Source organism: Bubalus bubalis, chromosome 13 (assembly GCF_019923935.1).
Source record: "Bubalus bubalis isolate 160015118507 breed Murrah chromosome 13, NDDB_SH_1, whole genome shotgun sequence".
In the NCBI taxonomy this organism is placed as follows: domain Eukaryota; kingdom Metazoa; phylum Chordata; class Mammalia; order Artiodactyla; family Bovidae; genus Bubalus; species Bubalus bubalis.
Window position 1 is genome coordinate 2,471,642 of NC_059169.1, and position 8,375 is coordinate 2,480,016.

The 8,375-nt window shown below is 47.5% G+C and overlaps 1 non-coding gene across 1 annotated transcript; it reads right to left on the reverse strand.

The window, feature by feature from the left end:
- Nucleotides 1-1,332: 1,332 nt before the first annotated feature.
- Nucleotides 1,333-1,404, reverse strand: TRNAS-GGA. The gene has a single exon. It is a non-coding gene; the product is annotated as a tRNA-Ser (tRNA).
- Nucleotides 1,405-8,375: the final 6,971 nt, after the last annotated feature.

The window sequence follows — 8,375 nt, forward strand, 5'->3', positions numbered from 1 at the left end:
GTTTATAAGAGCTTTCTCCTCATCTAATCTTTTTTAAATGTCTACAGTTGATGGCAGATAAGCATTAAAAGTGCTTGATTCTATCCTTTTATTTACTGAGGTTTCAAAATAATAGACTCGTTATTCATGCCTCTCAAGAAGTGACCAATTTGGCTTTTCAAAATATCATTATGATCACAAGGATTGAAGCCAATGTGACATACATCAGTCTTTGTCATTTCTACCCTTATTCAAACTCAAATTGCACCCTTTTGGCCAAGGGGGTATTTGTCAAGCTGGCTCATTAGTTCTTTTGAAATAAACCCAGTCGTCTTTTATTGCTTTGTAATTATCAGGAATTACAACATGTTTCAGGCTAATTGTGGTAGTTTCCCAGAGCTTCGTAGCGAAGTACCACAGATGGATGCTTTAAAGCAATAGAAATGTATTCTTACAGTTCTGGAGACCAGAAGTCTGAAATCGAGCTGCTGGTAGAGCTGAGCTGTGAGGGGAAGGACCAGGAAAAGCCGCTCCACACATTCCTCTTGGTTTCTGTTGCCTGCGATCCTTGCTGTTCTGACCCTAACAGGCCTGGCTCCAGTCTCTGCCTCCATCCTCAGGTGGCTCCTCCCTGAGGGTCACCACACCATCATCCCTCCCTCTGCGTGTCTCTGCGTCTCTTCTGTAAGGACGTGTGTCCACCACCACCTAGGGCATGTAAAAAAGGGAGACACTCATGACCATCTGCTCTCACCCCTCTGGGGCTCCACCTGGACCTCGTGGTAATGTTTTCCCATCCTTGCCAAAAGGTCAGAGACAGAATACATAACAACGGTTCCAAAGATTTACAAAGAACAATAGCTTACAGACCTTTATACCTGGGCCAAGTTTTTGTAAATCTGCAGCCACGTACTTTCAGGAACCCTCTTAGCATCACACTGGAAGTGCCATGCTGAGCCCAGGGCTCAGGGCTAGGGAATAGCCAGGGATTTCTGAATATGGCAGGATCCTTCAAGCCCATGTTTGCTCATGGTACCATGAGCAGGGCACCAGATGGGCTTCTCCAGCGTGGCTCTTGCCAGGGGCTGACTGGAAGCATCTGAACAGCGAACAGCCAGTGGATCGAGGTTCTGAGAGGCGGGCTGAGATCTGGGTTCCCTGGGGATTCTGTGTTGCTCTGGTGGCTGAAGGGTCTATGGGTCATTGTCTGAAACTCAGTGAATCAAGTGAAGTTGCTCAGTCGTGTCCGACTCTTTGTGACCCCATGGACTGTAGCCTACCAGGCTCCTCAGTCCATGGGATTTTCCCGACAAGAGTACTGGAGTGGGTTGCCATTTCCTTCTCCAGGGGATCGTCCCAACCCAGGGATCGAACCCGGGTCTCCTGCATTCCAGGCAGACGCTTTACCATCTGAGCCACCAGGGAAGTCCTGTTCCATTACTCGGGCAGCAGAATGTCTTGGGAGCCAGGACACCTGGCTTCTAGGCCTGGCTCTGACACCAGCTGCATGGCTTAGGGCAAATCACATCACCTCTCTGGGCCTCCGTGTTCACACCTGGACAGTCCATTCCTCTGAAAACCCCTTCAACATCTGGCCCTTTTCTTTCCTGTGGAATTCGTTCAGAAAAACTTCAACCCGACTTGCACTCCAACTTCTCCAGGTTCTTGAAGCAGCACTTAAATGTTACGGGCTGCGGAACGATGGGGTACTCAGATGGATGCGGAATGATGAAACTCAGAGCACTCTGCAAATCAAACTCAGCTCCTTAAAGAATCTGAGGGCTGAAGGCAGTCTCAGGTCACTGTTCCTTCACATCCCATCTCCCATCTTCCTTCCCCAGAGCTTCTCCCCAGGAAGGAAGGGAGGGGGACCTAGGACCCTAACCTTGGTTCCTGGTGTGTGTGTGTTAGTCGTTCAGCCATGACTGACTCTTTGTATTGCCATGGACTGTAGGCCACAAGGTTCCTCTGTCCATCCGATTTTCCAGAATATTGGAGTGGGTTGCCATTCCCTTCTCCAGGGGATCTTCCCAAGCCAGGGATCGAACCTGCATTGCAGGCAGATTCTTTACCGTCGGAGCCACCAGGGAAGCCTGTCCTGGTATGTAAGCACAGCTTCATCACTGCATCATTATTGTGATGTCTCTCCCAGCATACGGCTCAGCATGTTGCACACAGGAGGACCCAACCAGCCTTTTGCTCAGCTAATGGTGGGAACGGGAAAAAGTTACAGGGGCTGAGTGCATCCTGAGCCCGACTGTGGCCACACAGCTTTGGGGGTGGGGTGGCCCTGAATCTCCACTGTGCTCCTCAGTAGCTGTGGGATTTCAGATTAAGCACTGTCTGTGCCTCAGTTTCACCACCTATAAAATGGGGATGCTGAAGTGTTTGAGACCATCCCCGCTGTATCTTCTATTTCCTTCACTGTTTTATGTCCTTCCTCTTTGGGTCCTCATTAGTCAGGACTCCTGTGTGCAGGAGGGTCACAGGCATGCAGCAGAATGTGTGGACCACTGTCCACGTCCATGGACAGCATCTGCTGGGGCCACAGCGTCTTGGGGACACTGGCCATCAGACAGCGGTGATGATGCTCACAGGCTGATCTGGTTCTTCCAAATATGCCGAGCTTGGTGGCCCATGGGTAGCCCCAGGCCGGTGAAAAGACCAGGTGATTGCGGTGAACAAATGGAAGGGTATGTAGCCGTAAGACACCGATGCCACTGGGGACATTTTAAAGCAGTGTGGTTTCCATTTTGCACAGTAGCGCACATGCATGCGAAAAGATGGATACAAATGTCCTGAAAGTGCTGACGGCGACCACCTCTGGGTGGGACACTCATGTCGCCTTTTGGTTTTCCTCTATTCACTCCTCTGTAGTCTAAAGATGTTCTTCCCTAAGCAATTATTCCTTCAATAATCTAATCAGAATACAGAGGTAGCATTTTATACGGTGACAGAAATCAACCACCGTCTCAGCAAACATGTGTTCACACACGGAGGTTCAGTGGTGGCAAAGCCTCATGTGAAAGTGAGCGTGTGTTGCAGGAGGTTAATGGGGAAGACGGACGTATGTTTGTTATGAAATAATTACGTGGTTGGGGGTTAAAAGCCTCTTTGGGCAATCAAATTAGGGTGTTCCCCCTGGATCGTGGGTCCTGATGCTTTCTGTTCAAGGGCACCCCGGGTGATTCAAAATCAGGGCCTGCACCTCCCAGAACCCCCCAGGAGGGGCTGGCTGGTTAAACTTTTTTTGGATCTGGCGGATTAGAGTACTACCTGGTTCTTTTCTCCTTGATGTGGGAAGGTCAGCGTTTTGCATTTCAGCCTCGCCTTCCCTTCTTTAATTTTCTCCATCCGTTTCTGGTCTCTTTTTGAAATAAGAACATCTTTGCCAGCAAGATCATGCTGCAGTTTGTCTCTTTAGTGCTGTCGGGTAACCACGGAGTTATTTGAACCCTCTTGGTAGAGGTGAAGAGCTGTAATCAAGGTGCGTTCTTGTAGGTAGAATTCACATAACATAAAAGAGCCATATTAAAATACACGGTTCTGTGGCATGTAGTAACGTTCTCACGGGATGTAGTTTTGATACAAAGTTTAAGACTTTGTTTTTTTAGGGCAATTTTAGGTTTACCACAAAATTGGGAGGAGGGTTTAGAGGTTTCTCCCACCTGACCCCCATGTATAGCCTCTCCTGTTATCTTTTCACTCAACAGAGTGATACATATTTACCACTAGGGAACACATATTGACACATTATAATCACCCGAAGTCCACAGATCACCTTAGGTTAACTCTGGGTGCTCAATAGTCTGTGGGCTTGGATAAATGTGTAAGGACACAGAACCATCCTCACATCAAGCACAATTTTATTTTCACTGACCTAAAAATCCTCTCTGCTCTGCCTGCCCCCTCTCCTCCACCCCCAGCAGCCACTGCTTTCTTTATTTTCACTGACTCCATAGTTTTGCCTTCGCCAGGATGACATACAGTAGGAATTACACAGTAAGTAGCTTTTCAGATTGGCTTCCTTCACTTATTAACGTGCATCTCATGTTCTTTTACGCCGTCTATGGTTTGAGAGTTCATTTTAAAGAAATCAGTGAATAATGCTCCATTGTGTGAATGTACCATAGTTTATTTATCCATTGACCTATGAATGGTAGTCTTGACTGCTTCCGATTTGAACAATTATGAGGAGAGCCGCTATAAACATCTGTGCTCGCATTTTACACAGACATAAGTTTTCCACTCCTTTGAGAAAATTCCAAGGAGCATGACTCCTGGATGGTACGCTATGATTGGGTGTGGCTTGGAGAAGGAAATGGCAACCCACTCCAGTACTCTTGCCTGGAAAATTCTATGGATGGAGAAGCCTGGTGGGCTACAGTCCATGGGATCGCAAAGAGTCGGATACGACTGACCGACTTCACTTTTAAGAAATTGCCAAGCTGTCTTCCCACCAGCCCTGCCTTCCTCCCGCATCTCCAGAAGCCTTCCGTGTTTCTCTCATGCTCCCAGTCGCCGTCCACCCGAGTCTGCGTCACCTGAACCTCCCTTCCCTCCCGAGGCCGCTGCTGGCCGTCCACCTTGGCTTTGCTCAGAGTTCCGTGTCCTTTCTCGTCCCCGCCGCTCCTGCCAGGACAGCACTTGCAGCCCATCATGGAAGAGCTCATCCTCAGGGACGAGGCTCATCTTTCCTGTCTTCTCTGGGCTGCCTTCCGACCTCCTCCGCTCCACAAACACCTCACCCGAGAAATCAACTCCCGTCTGGACCCACAGTGGCTTCCCTGTCACCAGATCCGCCTCCCTGGGTCACTCAGCATCGTGATTCCCAAGGCTCTCCTCCATGCCTTCTCCTGATCCCGAACCCTGCTGTTTTCCCTGCTTCAAAGGCTGCCTCTCCTGAGTGTCCTCCGTCGGCTCCCCTTCCTGACCCTGACTTCGAAACCTGAGCATGATCTGGGCCCTCCTCCCGATTTCATCTCTCTCACTGCGAGTTTAGCACATTGTTGCTGTTCAGTCGCTAACTCATGTCCAGCTCTCTGCGACCCCAAATACTGCAGCATGCCAGGCTTCCCTGTCCTGCACCATCTCCCTAAGTTTACTCAAACTCATGTCCATCGAGTCGGTGATGCCATCTAACTATCTCATCCTCTGTCGCCCCCTTCTCCACTTGCCCTCAATCTTTCCCAGCATCAGGGTCTTTTCAAATGAGTCAGTTCTTCACATCAGATGGCCAAAGTATTGGAGTTTCAGCTTCAGCATCAGTCCTTCCAATGAATATTCAGGACTGATTTCCTTTAGGATTGACTGATTTGAGCTCCTTGCAGTCCAAGGGACTCTCAAAATTCTTCTCCAACACCACAGTTCAAAAGCATCAGTTCTTCAGCACTCAGCTTTCTTTATGGTCCAGCTCTCACATCCATACATGACTACTGGAAAAACCATAGCTTTGACTATACAGAGCTTTGTCAGCAAAGTGACATCTCTGGTTTTGAATATGTCATCCAGGTTTTAGTGCATCCCATGGATAAATATCCTACATGCCTGCACTCTCAAACCGATACCTCCAGTCCAAAACTCTGTGACCGCCTACCCAGCAAACCTTTCAGCATCTCAGATCACAACCACAAACGCACTAGGTCTACAGAGCCCTTAAACGTTAAAATACATTACTTTTACACCTCTGAATATTTAACAGATTCTTGTGTTATATTTTCCTTGCTTAAACCACACCTTGGGATGTTATGGTATGAATAAAGCTTTGACATGTCACAGTTGTATACTACTGCATTCATGTATGGTTTGACCAGTTCCAAATTGCTGATCTTCGACTTGCTTCCAAATTTCTGCTGTTCCAGGTGAGAATGGAATGAAGGTCCTCCAGAACATACTATTTCTCACACGCATATCAGGTTCCGTTCTCAACAATAAATACTCTTGCAAGGCAATTATTTCCCATATGTACCAATGATTTTTAGACATGAAATTGTCAAAGAGCACGGACATTTGTCACTTTAATGGACAGTCGGATTGCCCTGCGTGGATGCTGTTTGGGTCTGTACCATCAAGCAGCCTTGTATGGGAACCTTTCCTGACATCCGGATCAAGTAACCCAACTTCTTGATCGGTGCCAATCTGATGGATAAATGACTGTACCACACTGTGGTTTTAATCTGCATTTATCTTATTGTGAGAAAGGTTAAGCAGGCTGTTACTGGTTTAGACTTTCTTGCATTTTTTCTCATCACTGTGACCTTTGCGTCCAGATCTTTTCCCCCTTTTGATGTTGTGTTTGTGGTCTCTTTGTTGCTGCCTTTACAGGAGCCTTGAATGTATGAAGTAAACACACAATTAGCACTTCCTGTGATAATGTCTGTGATTTCTTTCCAGTTTGCTGTCTTTGATTTTGCCTTTCCTGTATTTTTCTGCACAGAATTCTATTTCAGAAAGTTAAATTTATCATTTGTCCCTTTCTCCTGCATCTGTGGTTTCATGTTTTAACATGTACATCTTTTATTCACCTGACATTTTCATGGAAGGAGACAGGGATGCAATTTTAGTGTGTCTTCAGATATATTTTCCGGTTATGCCAACATCATTTATCAAACAGTCTGTCTTCCTGAGACATGAAATAAAACGCCAGCTTTGGAGTACACCAACCTCCCCTGTGAAGCTGGATCTATTTCTGTACTAAAGGCTGCTGGCCCCTGGCTTTGCCTGTGTACACACAGGCTGTCTCCCCCTAGTCTGTGAGCTTCCCCGGGGGACTGAGACTTCGTTGCAATTTCCTTACGAGCTGATCACTTAGAGGCATGCTCACTGGAAGAGGAGGTGAGCTTTGGGGGTCCGTGGTTTGTGCCACAGAAAACAGCAAGACCTGCTTCTGCCCCCTTGTCCCCTCCCTGAGCATCACGGGGATAACATGAGCATCCCAGTGGTTGTCCCTGCAGCGGGGGCTGGGGTGTCCTGGCTGGTTCACCGGGCGTGGGGATCCACCTCTTTGAAGCAGGAAATAAGCAAGCCTGCTGTCTGTCCTGGAGGGAGCCATCCATCACTTTATTCCTTTTGTTGTTGTTGTTGAATCCCTCAGCTGTGTCTGACTCTTCTGCGACCCCATGGACTATAGCCCGTCAGGCTCCTCTGTCCATGGGATTTCCCAAGCAAGAATACTGGAGTGGGTTGCCATTTCCTCCTCCAGGGGATCTTCCCGACCCAGGGATCAAACCTGCGTCTCCTGCATCTCCTGCATTGGCAGGCAGGTTCGTTACCACTGAGCCCCCAGGGAAGCCCTCATCTCTTAGGGCAACTGCTACAAGCTCAGTGCCCAGAGGGGCTGGCACCAAGGGGACCCAGGGACTTGCATATCCAACTCACCCAGCAAGAGGTGTGGGGACCGGAGATACCCCTGGAAGGCAGCCCCTCCCAAGAGGCACAGCCGGGTGGCTGATGTACATTTGCATTTTGGAGTCAATAGGATCACACACACTTTAGCACAAAGTAGATGTTTAAGACACTGATAAATCTGATAGAATCAACTACTTTATTGGGTTAATATGAATTTATCACCAGATAATGTAACTGGGAACAATTTATTATTAATAGTATTTCCTACAAAGCAGGTAGTTCCTCATATTATAGACCTTTGGGATCATTGTCCAAAATATTAGCTTAAAAAATTAACTTAAAAATATGCTTGATAGAATTACTAATGTTTGACTAGTTGAAACGAATTTCCACTAAATGAAAGAAACTTTTTCCTTTTTTCTTTCTATTTTCATTCCCAGCGGAGTGGGTTTAAGCACTCTAAATCTCTCTTAAACAGATGTGCCTTGTTTATAAAATGGGCATTTTGTTGAAGTGAAGTGAAGCGAAGTTGCTCAGTCGTGTCTGGTTCTTTGCGACCCCGTGGCTCCTCCATCCATGGGATTTTCCAGGCAAAAATACTGGAGTGGGTTGCCGTTTCCTTGTTATTACAACTAAAATGTTTTAATGATGCCTTGTTACGTGTGAAACTGTAGTCCAGTCAGGACTGAGAACAGTATGCTGAAGGTCAGCTGTGGAGACAAAAACGCGTTTCCCCCTCCCCGGAAAGTAGCTGGAGATAGCAAACGGCACTTAGAAGAGTGAGCCTGCGAAGGATTTAAAAGAAGGGAAGAAAGAGAACCAGTGGAGAACAGCAGTGAGACCCACAGCGCGCAGTTTAACCACAGTTAGGAAAGACTGACATGAAGGACAGGAATGTCAATGCCATGAACATCGGGGTTGTTACTCTAACTGAACACGGATGAGGACTCGGAGGTGCTTGTGTGACCACGTGGAAGCCCTCTGACGGCTCAGGGCCCCCTGCAAGTCAGCCTAAATGTTAACTGCTCGACACCTAAAGTTGCCTCAGT